Raw genomic sequence first — 12,451 nt, 5'->3', positions numbered from 1 at the left:
ATCAAGTGAAAAAATGATGCTCTCTATAGGTTACAGATGCATCCTGAGGATCAAGAGGGGGGGAAAGTAAACAGCAACTCCTCCCTAAGATGTTTCTTTGTCCTTTTAATCTCTGTTAATAACTGCAACCTGTTAGTTTCAGTTGCTGTACTTTAGATGATTTTGTGAACATGGTAGACACAGATTGCATGGTAAAAATGGTCTATGTGCCTGTACAGACTTGGGATGGGTGGGACTCAGTCTTTTCAGAGAATGGTTCTCTTGGATAGGTGGAATCAAGACAATGTTTGATGATTATGATTATGTGATGATGGCCATATTTATTGGGTGCCTACATATGCAGCAACTCCTTCCAAAGATGTTTCTTTTTCCTTTTTATATCTGTTAGCAACTGCAACCTGCTAGTTTCAGCTTTTGTAATCATGCTTGCTTAGCAGCTCTGGCAGGATCCAGAGCTACAGGGAAAGGGAAAAGTGATCAAGGCTACTTAGATGAGAAATTCTTAAAACCTGCAAGTCTGTACTCTATATTGGATACTGAGAAAAAGGGCTTTGCTTAGCTTTAGAAGAAGACTCCTCTGAGCACACACCACTGCTGAATAAACCTTACTCCTCTGTAATTCTAAATGCTGCTTGTCTCTTTCCAGTGCCATAATTTTCTGTATTTTTCAGTAACAATACAATAAAAAATATACGAAATTTATTTAAAATACATGTTAAATATCAAGTTCCTACCAGAAGCTACAGGATTCACTGCTTTTAGACTAAGAAGCCATCTCTAAAATGAGCCTCAAGGGCTACAACAAAACATATATACTGCCAATGGGATAAAACTCCATTTTCTTCTCCAAATGATGGGTTCAAATAGCTTGTCTACTTTACATGATTTTTTGAATCTTATAAACATTATTCAACAACAGGTTTATGTTTAGATCTGTGAACTCATATGAAGCAGGAGTCATATCCCACCAGGGGTGGAAGTGTGGGGGTCTCCTGAGCACTGCAGCATTCAGATGTGGAATAAAAGCTTTAGCAGCCATCACCACTCAGATCCTCAGAAACTGCATCCTTCAGACACTTGATATAAGCCCAACCAGGAGCTTCCCAGGGAGAAACAGAACCACAAGTCACTGTGCCTCATTAGAGTAACTGTGTGCCTGGTGCCATGCTAGGCACTGGGTCAGTGACCAATGGCACTGGTACTACTAGGTAGTAATCACAACAACCAGAAGGTATGAAGGCTTCTCACCACGGCCTATTCTTTCACTTTTATTCATCTTGCTTCCACTAACAAAAAATTTGGAAAAGAATAAGAAGTGGCCTAAAATAATATAGGTATTTATGATCCCTCAAAAACCACATATAACTTCATGCTGCCTAGGACCAGAAGGTACCCACATCTTTCTCCCTCTCCAGTCACTGGGGTACCCAGTCCCAGAGCAGGAACAAGGCAACTTGGGTCTTGAGTCCCTTCATCTCCCCACACTCCAGGTAGACTAGGCCCCACTGGCAGACACCCACACCCTCCGCTGATTCCAAATACCTGGAGGTGGCATGCTGCTCTCCTCACCAGACTAACTTTTACTCCTTATGAATGGTGTCACAGTTGCCATAGTCACCACAATTATGTCAGGTTTCCATGGCAACTCTGATGCTCAGTTTGGTCCTCCTCACCAGAAATCCCTCTGCACAGGCCTCTTCTTTGTACCTGTGCATTTCCCTAAAAGCACAACATCTTCACTCTTCAGTCCACCAGTCAAGAAAGTGTACTAATTAGAGGAACTAAGCCCAGAATCATGCAATGGGAAGACTCTGTGCACACCCTGAGATGAGTCCAAACTCCTTAAGGAGGGGCCCTGCTCCCATCACCAGGACATGGAATTCTCTAGCAAAATGTCATCAGGGTCACCAGAATGATGTCAGGTTACTATGGCAACCACCAGTGCAGGCTGTTGCATCAAATTGGAAATGTTTCTTCTTGACTCTTTGTCACCTTGCTTATAACTGAAAAAAAAATGCCTCCACACTTCAGGCCACCACCTGAGATAGCATACTAACTAGAGGGCCTAGCATGGGCTAAGGCAATTTTATGTACTCTGCACAATTTGGTGGAAAAAAGCATGATCCTGTTGTCAAAAATTGTTTTGGCTTTAAAAGTGAGAAACTAGGACCAGGTACAACTGCGCATGCCTTTAATCCAACGGCTCAGGAGACTGAAGCAGGAGGACTGCAAGTTCAAAGTGAGCCTTGGCAACTTAGTGAGCCCTAAACAACTTAGCGAGATCCTGTCTCTAAATAAAATACAAAAAAGGCTTGGGATGTGGCTCAGGGGTTAACACCCCTGAGTCCAATCCTTGGTACCAAAAAAAAAAGAAAAAAAGAAAGAAAAAATTAAACACACACACACACACAAATCCAGAACTTGTGTTTTTAAAAAAATAAATAAAAGTTATATTTGGGAAGTAGTACCAGCACACAGAGACCCAGGAATACCTCCTAGGGCCCTTGGTGATGAGCTAGCCCTCTGTAGGTAAACATGTAAAATATACCATTCTAAGCAGTTATCCATCTCTTGGAAAACTAAGAAACTGCTCATAATTGCTCAACTCTATGAACTAAGAACAACAAAAATGTCATTTGGGAATATGAATTATTTCAGGGAGGCAGGAGTGGAATAATGGTCAAGTCACCCAACATTGGTTAATGCTGAGGAATTCCTAATCTCTATCCCTGATATTTTCTTCAATGTGGATAGACACCCATGACCAAAACACATCTCCCTCTATATATATCCACTCCTTCTCTATCACAGGAATGACTTGGTCTGGGAGGATAAATAGAGGATGTACGTATAACCCCTCAAAACTCTTGGTAGTAACCTGCCCTTTAGGAGCACCTGTTCTGCTCTACCCTCTGAGGGGTGTCTTGAAATGGGCCCACAGCTCTTGGTTTGTTTTGTCTTTCTTCCTTCCTTCCTTTTTGTCTTTTTCAGTGTTGGGGATTAGACCCAGGGCCTTCACATGCAAGATAAACACTCCACCACTGAGTTATATTCCCAGCCTACTTTTTGTATATTTATTGCTCCAAATATTCCTGTTTTTTACTTCACAATGCTTGTGGTGTTAAGGGACACCAAAAAGAGCCTGATGCTTCAAACCTGAAATATATGACCGAAGAATAAAACATTACATTGACTGTATTCCTATAAAGTTGATATTGAAGAACGTGACTTAGATTTGCTTGCAAGTGAGCTTCCTACTAATGATCCCAAGAACTGGGCAGACTTATCCAATCTGCAGGGATGTTTAGGGACAGTCACAAACCCTAGGTACTGCAATGCATACCTACCAGCTGTCTACTGAAGGATTCCTGTCTGTGTGTACCTAATGAAAGTGACTTCCTTGCCAAGAACTTGGAGACAGTGTTTCAGGACAACACTTCTTAAGGTGAATAAATGTCCCTTGTCATTATTGTACACTCATCACACAACCAGAAAATTCAGGATTATTATGATGCTTATTATTCCCCATCTGATCTATAGATTCAATGTAAACTGAATAAAAATTCTATCTATTTTTAAGAGTAATTGATAAACTGATTCAAAAATTCATATGGAAATTCAAAGATTCTAAAATATGAAAAAAAAATTTGAAGAAGCACAAGGGAGTGTACAAACTACAAACTAAACCTGATTTCATGACACACTATAAACCAACAGCAATCAAGTCAGTGTGCTCTTGGCATTAATACATAAAAGCAGATTAAAAAAAAGAATTTAGAAAAACATCCTCAGTTCTGTATGAGGGCAACTAATTTTGACAAAGATACAGAGGTCATCCAGTTGAGAAATGATACTCTTTTCAAAAATGATGCTGGGACTTTTGGATATTTGTATGACAAACAAACTCTGATCCATATATTGTACCACATATAAAGGTAACTCAAAATGTATCATAGAACTAAATATAAAACAACTACCTATAAATTTTCTAGAATAAAATTCATGAGAAAATCCTTTTGCCTAAGATATCATACATGAGATAACAGAAACATGACTTATAAAGTGAACAAATCAATAAACTAGACTTCCTCAAAATTAAAAACGCTCTTCCAAACACTGTTGAAAAAATGAACAGAGAAGCCACTGACTTGCAGAAAAGTGTTTCCCATTTATATATCTGATAAAAGACTTATTTCTAGATGATAGAAAACCTCTCAAAAGTCACTGAAATAGATACTGTAATAAATATACATGCAAATATTTAGAAAGCCATCACCTGAAGAAGATATGGAAGTGTCAAACAAGTACATGAACAGTAACAATCATTAGAAATCAGAGAAATGTAAATAAAACTACAATGAGATAATACTACTCTGTTCTCTACCCTCATGACCTCATCTAAAACAAATACCTCTTAAAGGTCACACATCCAAATAATATCTCACTGGGCAGCAGGGCTTCAACCTATCAATTCAGAGGAGGGTACAAATTCATTCACTCCACAGAGCATACTATTTTGGGAAAAGTTTAATAACTCTGAATTGTCGTATTCATTTGTATAATATTTATTATAATCTTAAATTTGTAGATAAACCTATTAAGTATTTTTTCTTCAGCATATATAAAAGGATATTTTGGTGCTTCACAAAAGAAATGGTAATCTTGGTTCCCATACCCAAGTCTTCCTCTAAAGGATTGTATGTACTGAATACTCAAGAAAGTCTTTCCCAAGTATTAAGAAATAATGTTTCTGCTGTTTCATATATTCATGGCTAAGATAATTTAGAAAACTAAAACCAATATGTAAGCTTAATGAAATAAGCCAGATCAAAAAAGTACAAGCCATCTTATTATATTTAAACCAAAGTATAAGAAATCTAATTAATATGTTAAAAAACATAAGTGAATGCCTAGGGACAAAACATGGTGAAAGGAAAATGTTCTAAAAATGTGATGTGCTGGGAAAATAACCATAATAGTTCTTAAGAGCACCTGACCATTTTAATGATATTAGTAGGCATCACAATAATAGGACAAATACACAAGTAATTGTTATTTTACAAATTTTAAATTCTCCTAAGTGACATTTTAAGCTAACTCTTGGAACATTTCTGGCTTAAAATAATCATTTGACTCTGCTGTCATGTATATTAAAAAATAAAATAATCATTAGACAATGGATAAAACTGTAGTTAGGAAGAATGCATGTTACAATTTCAAACTGTTAGAAGGACTTTAATTAAAATCAACAAATTTCCATGCCAACATGACTTTGTTGATTATTATTAACAGTCAGAAAATTTATGTATTGGATGTGCATGTTAAACAATGAGTTACTTACATAACTATTACTTTGTGACAAAAAAAGGAGCACCTAAGACGGGCCTCAAGAGCTGATACAAGCATGGTAGTTGATGAAGGTAAATTTCACCGGTTAAATCTCTTCAAGGATCAGATTAAAATAGCTTCTCTATTTTCTGGCTATTATGTGAATCTTGTGTGTACTATTCGGCAACATAGTCTTGTTCAGATCTCTGAACTCACTTGAGCCAGACGTTTTATCTTACCGGGAATGGAAGTGTCAGGGGTCTCCTGAGCACTGCTGCCCTTCGAATCCACAGCAGAAGCTTCAGTAGCCTTCATGACCCACATCCTCAGAAACTGTCTTCTTCAGAAATCTGATATGAGCTCAGTCACCAGAGAAAGAGCTGTCTGGATTCTGGAGACAGAATTCAGAAATTACAATGTTCTGTTGTAATAACTATAATCCGTGGAACCATGCTAGGCACTGAAGCAAGTATTCGCGATCCCACAATAAACACAAAGCACTGGGGCTAACACGTGTGTCATCTCTGAAGTTTCCACCAATCCCATTGGTGTGCATTCCTACCCCCATTTTACAAAGGACAAGCTGGCTTCACAGAGAGCTATTCCCTGTGTTGTCCTCCCAAGCCCTGCCTTTACATAGAAAGTAGGTCCAGGACACCCTGGAGCAGGACATCACGCTGCCTGGGGTCAGGAGGGTCCCATGTCTACCTCTGGCATCATCAGGGCACCAAGTCCCAGAACAGGAACGAGGCGACGTGGGTCTGGGATCCCTTCCTCTCCCCACATTCCAGGGCACTTCTGCCCTGCCCGCGGGGCAGCCACGCCCTCCCCTGGGTCCAAATACCTGTTGGTGGAACCTACTCTGGAACCACAGCAAGTCGGTCTCCTTTAGAGTGTCGTCACAGTCGCCACAATAGCGTCAGGATTCTATGGCAACCGCCACGCGCAGGTTGGTCCTCTGCACCAGAAATCCTTCTGAAATCCTTCAGAAATCCTTCCTCTTTGTCTCCTCGCCTTTCTAGGAAATTAACACACCTTTACTCTTCAATCCACCACCTCAGGAAGTGGCTAATTAGAGGAACCAGGCTCAGACTCAGGCAATGGGGAGAACCCTGCCCACACTCTCAGCTGAGTCCAAACACCTGGAGGCGGAGCCCTGCTTTCTAACCACGCCACGTCCGTCTCCTTTAGAATGTCGTCACAGTCGCCACGATGACGTCACGTTTCTATGGCAACCGACACGCCCAGGTGATACTCCGCTGCAGAAATGCTTCAGCACAGCCCTCCTCCCAGTCCCCTTTCTTTCTCTGAAGTCAAAACACCTTCACTCTTCAGGCCGCCACCTGGGAAAGTGCACTAATTAGAGGAGCCAGGCTCAGACTCAGGCGACGGGAAGAACTCTGCCCACACCCTCAGATGAGTCCAAGCGCCTGGAGGAGGGGCCCTGCTTTATGCGGGCAGTCTCTAGGAAAAAGTCGTCAAGGTCGCCTTGTTGAGGCGAGGTTACTATGGCCACCGTGAGCTGGGGCTGTTCCATCAAATTGGAAATGTTTCTCCCTGGTCCTCGACTTCTTCCTTTTCACTGAGAACAAAATTCCTTCACTCCTCAGGCCACCACCTGAGAAAGCACACTAGTTACAGGGTCTAGGCTGAGGCTAAGGCAGTTTTGGGAACTCTGCCCAGTTTGTTGGGGAAAAAAAATGCCCTTTTTTCCAGGAATTGTGTGCTCTAAAGGTGGCACTGCGGGGTGTAGTACCAGCACACAGTCCCAGGAATATCTCCTCGAGCTCTTGGAGTTGAATTAGCCCTCTGTAGTTAAGCATTTATAAAACATCGTTGTAAGCACTTAGTCATCTGGTAGAAAACTAAGAGATTGTCCTTAATTACTCAACTGTATGATCTATGGACACTAAAAATGTCATTTGGGGAATCTGTTCTATTTAAGGGATGCAGGAGTACAATAATATTGAAATGTAGTAGGTAGAAACCTAGTCAGGTCATCCATATATTGACTGATCCTGAGGAATTCTTTTTTTTTTATTGTAAACAAATGGGATACATGTTGTTTCTCTGTTTGTACATGGCGTAAAGGCATACCATTTGTGTAATCATAAATTTACATAGGGTAATGGTGTTTGAGGAATTCTTAATCATTACCTTGATATTTTCTTCAATCTGGAAAGATACCCATGAGAAAACACATCTCCCTCTCTACATATCCACTCCTTCTCTATCTCATGAATGACTTTGTTTGAGAGGATAAATAGGGGTTGCACACCCAGGACCCTCACCTCAAAACATTTGGTACTAACATGCCCTTTAGGAGCACTTGTTCTGCTCTACTCTCTGATGTGGGTCTTAAAATGAACCCACAACTGTTCTCTTGTTTTGTCTCATCCATTCATCCATCCATCCATCTTTCTCTCCCTCCCTCCCTCCCTTTCTCTCCCCCCACTCCTCTCTTTTTTTCTTTCCTTTCTTCCTTCTTCATTTTTAAGTGTTGGGGATTAGACCCAGGGCTTTGCATATGCTAGACCCTCTACCACTGAGCTATATCCCCAGCCCAATTTTAGTGTTCATTATTCCAAATATTACTGTTTTTACTTCACAATGTTTGTGTTTTTAAGGGGCACCCAAAGAGTCTGATGCTCCAAATCTGAGCTTTAGACCAACTGAGATTTGTGAACAAAGAATAACGACATCACATCCACTTTACTCCTATAAAGCTGATACTGAAGAATGTCACTAGATTTGCTTGCAAGTGAGTTTCCTACTAATGTTCCCAAGAATTGGGAAGACTTATCCAATGAGCAGTTCTGTTTTGGGACAGTCACAAAGGTCAAGGACTAAAGGCATCCCTACTACCTCTCTACTGAAGGGGTTCTGCCTCTGTGTGCCTAATGAAAGTGACGTCCTTGCCAAGGGCTACCCCTGTAGCAGGAGACAGTGTTTCACAACAACACTTCTTAAGGTGAATAAATGCCCCATGTCATTATTGCACACTCATCGTACCACATGTTGAAGATACAGTTTTTCATATGGCTTAGGGAACAGTTTGTACTAAAGTCTTCTCAATTCCTGAACACAAGTGATTGCAGTGAAGGCTCATCTTATGGAAATGGATTGGAAATAGGGTCTAAATTTCAAGAGTGTTTGAAAAGAATTTATCATGAAAATTTCCCTGGGAAATCCCTTCAAAAAGGAATTGATGGGATGTTCAGAAATATATACCCACACATAAACAATACACACATATTAGAGTCAAAATGAACACAAAGCCCCCTCCTTAAGTCTTCAAGGGTAAGGGATTCCCTTTGTTATCCAATGGTAACAGGCTGCAGAAAAGGAAGGGACTGTCAAGTATCTTGGTCACAGCAACCCAAAGGTGACTAAAAAAGGAGGCTCCTACAAAAGTAAAATGAAGTGTCTACTCATGTCCTTAGCCCATTTGTTGATTGGATTATTTGTATTCTTCGTGTAGAGTTTTTTGAGTTCTCTATAGATTGTGGAGATTAGTGCTCTATCTAAAGTGTGTGTAGCAAAGATTTTCTCCCACTCTGTAGGCTCTCTCTTCACATTGCTGATTGTTTCCTTTGCTGAGAAAAAGCTTTTTAGTTTGAATCTATCCCAATTATTGATTTCCACTTTTATTTCTTGTGCTTTGGGAGTCATGTTAAGGAAGTCTGGTCCTAAGCTGACATGATGAAGATTTGGACCTATTTTTTCTTCTATTAGGTGCAGGGTCTCTGGTCTAATTCCAAGGTCCTTGATCCATTTTGAGTTGAGATTTGTGCAGGGTGAGGGATAGGGGTTTAGTTTCATGTTGATGCATATGGATTTCCAGTTCCAACAGACATATGAAAAAATGTTCAACATTTCTAGTAATAAGATAAATGCAAATCAAAACTTCCCTAAGATTTCATCTCACCCCAATTAGAATGTCTGTTGTCAAGAATACAAGCAACAATAGGTGTTAGTGAGGATGTGGAGAAAAAGGTCCCCTCATACATTGCTGGTGAGGTTGCAAATTGGTGCAGCCACTCTGGAAAGCAGTATGGAGATTCCTTAGAAAACTTGGAATGGACCCACCATTTGACCCAGCTATCCTACTCTATGGCCTATACCCAAAGGACTTAAAATCAGCATACTACAGTGACACAGCTACATCAATGTTTATAGCAGTTCAACTCACAATAGCTAGACTGTGTAACCAACCTAGATGCCCTTCAATAGATGAATGGATAAAGAAACTGTGGTATATCTACACAGTGGAATATTATTCAGCCATAGAGAAGAATAAAATCATGACATTTGCAGTTAAATGGATGAATTTAGAGAATATCATGCTAAGTGAAATAAGCCAATCCCAAAAAACCAAAGGTTGAATGACTTCTCTGATAAGTCAATGATGATACATAATGTGGGAGTAGGGGTAGGCAAGAATGGAGGAAGGATGGATTGTATAGAGGAAAATGAGGGATGGGGAGGGGGTGGAAGGAAGAAAAGATAATAGAATGAAACAAACATCATTACCCTATGTACATGTATGATTACTTAAATGTGTGACTCTACTTCGTGTACAACCAGAGAAACAAAAGTTACACACCATTTGTGTACAATGAATCAAAATTTTAAAAAAGTAAAATGAAGAGCAATTCAATGGAAAAAGTAAAACAAACTTTAACCTGAACCTATAAGAAGTCACCAAAACAACCTCTAACTGGAGGCTTTCACTTTGACCAATCAAGTATATTGTCTCGTCTTTGCTTCTGCAAGCAACTTATGAAAGGTTTCCCCTCCTATCTCCTCAGTAGAGCCAAAATCTCTAGTGCTTTGAAGCTGAATCATTCACAAATCTTTGGCTGCTTAATTAAACTATCTAAAATTTTAATGTGTTTAAGCTTATCTTTGAACAATGCTAAATTGGCTTGTTTTCTGAGGTTCATATTATTTTAGCTAAATGACTTGAATTTATCTGTGAAAAAGCAGTCCTAGTTCTACCCATGTGTGTGCCAGGTGAGGGTTTAGAAAATGATCACAGGTTGTCCTCAAAACTCTAGCCAGAGAAATTAGGCAGACCAAAGAAATTAAAGGGATGCGAAGAGGAAAAGAGGAACTTAAGCTGTCACTATTTGCTGATGACATGATTCTATATTTAGAGGATCCAAAAAACTCCTCCAGAAAACTTCTAGACCTCATCAATGAATTCAGCAAAATAGCAGGCTATAAAATCAACACGCATAAATCTAAAACATTTTTATATGCAAGCAATGAAACAGCTGAAAGGGGAATGAGGAAAACAACTCCCTTTGCAATAGCCTCAAAAAAAAAAAATACTTGGGAATCGATCTAACAAAAGAGGTAAAAGATCTCTACAATGAAGACTACAAAACATTGAAGAAGGAAATTGAGGAAGACCTTAGAAGATGGAAAGATCTCCCATGTTCTTGGATAGGCAGAATTAATATTGTCAAAATGGCCATACTAAATAAAGTGCTATACAGATTCAATGCAATTCCAATTATAATCCCAATGATGTACCTTACAGAAATAGAGCAAGCAATTATGAAATTCATCTGGAAGAATAAGAAACCCAGAATAGTTAAAGCAATCCTTAGCAGGAAGAATGGAACAGGGGGTATCGCAATACCAGAACTTCAACTATACTACAAAGCAATAGTAACAAAAATGGCATGGTATTGGTACCAAAATAGACAGGTAGATCAATGGTACAGAATAGAGGACACCGACACAAACCCAAATAAATACAATTTTCTCATACTAGACAAAGGTGCCAAAAATATGCAATGGAGAAAAGATAGCCTCTTCAACAAATGGTGCTGGGAAAACTGGAAATCCATATGCAATAGAATGAAACTAAACCGTTATCTCTCACCCTACACAAAATCAACTCACAATGGATCAAGGACCTTGAAATCAGACCAGAGACCCTTCATCTTATAGAAGAAAAATTAGGTTCAAATCTTCAACTTGTGGGTTTAGGATCAGACTTCCTTAACAGAACTCCCATAGCACAAGAAATAAAAGCAAGAATCAATAACTGGGATAGATTCAAACTAAAAAGCTTTCTCTCAGCAAAGGAAACTATCAACAATGCAAAGAGATAGCCTGCAGAGTGGGAGAATATCTTTGCCACTCATACTTCAGATAGAGCACTAATTTCCAGAATATATAAAGAACTCAAAAAACTCTACACTAAGAATACAAATAATCCAATCAACAAATGGGCTAAGGATATGAACAGACACTTCACAGAAGAAGATGTACAAGCAATCAACAAACATATGGAAAAATGTTCAACATCTCTAGTAATAAGAGAAATGCAAATCAAAACTACCCTAAGATTTCATCTCACCCCAATTAGAATGGCGATTATCAAGAACACAAGCAACAATAGGTGTTGGCGAGGATGTGGGGAGAAAGGTACACTCATACATTGCTGGTGGGGTTGCAAATTAGTGCAGTCACTATGGAAAGCAGTATGGAGATTCCTCAGAAAGTTTGGAATGGAACCACCATTTGAACCAGGTATCCCACTCCTTGGACTATACCCAAAGGGCCTAAAATCAGTATACTACAGAGATACAGTCACATCAATGTTCATTGCTGCTCAATTCACAATAGCCAGATTGTGGAACCAACCTAGATGTCCTTCAATTGATGAATGGATAAAGAGACAGTGGTATATATATATATATATATATATATATATATATATATATATACACACAATGGAATATTACTCAGCTATAAAGAATAATAAAATTATGGCATTTGCAGGCAAATGGATGAAACTGGAGAATATCATGCTAAGTGAGATAAGCCAATCTCAAAAACCAAAGGAAGAATGATCTCGCTGTTAGGGTTAGGGTTAGGGTTAAGAAGGGTGGCAAGAATGGAGGAAGGAAGGACTGTATAGTGGGAAAAGGGAGGTGGGAGGGATGGGGGAAGGAAAAAATAACAGAATGAATCAAACATCATTACCCTATGTAAATGTATGATTACGCAAATGGTATGCTATTACTCCATGTACAAACAGAAACAACATGTATCCCATTTGTTTACAATAAAAATAAATTAAAAAGAAAGAAAATGATCACAG

General features: G+C 39.3%; 1 long non-coding RNA gene across 4 annotated transcripts in view; it reads right to left on the bottom strand.

The window, feature by feature from the left end:
• Positions 1 to 6,427, bottom strand: part of LOC124971357 (uncharacterized) — a 104,194-nt gene extending 97,767 nt beyond the window's left edge. For 3 of the 4 annotated variants that reach the window (XR_007106323.1, XR_007106326.1, XR_007106324.1), the window contains exons 1-2: positions 6,173 to 6,427; positions 5,568 to 5,719 (exon numbers count right to left, since the gene is read on the bottom strand). This is a non-coding gene — a long non-coding RNA (uncharacterized LOC124971357). The remainder of the gene's footprint in view (positions 1 to 5,567; positions 5,720 to 6,172) is intronic. The other variant, XR_007106325.1, reaches the window with a different exon arrangement.
• Between the last annotated feature and the right edge of the window lie 6,024 nt (positions 6,428 to 12,451).

The sequence above is a fragment of the Sciurus carolinensis genome, chromosome X, assembly GCF_902686445.1.
Source record: "Sciurus carolinensis chromosome X, mSciCar1.2, whole genome shotgun sequence".
Classification (NCBI taxonomy): domain Eukaryota; kingdom Metazoa; phylum Chordata; class Mammalia; order Rodentia; family Sciuridae; genus Sciurus; species Sciurus carolinensis.
This window is presented reverse-complemented; position numbering and strand designations above follow the sequence as displayed.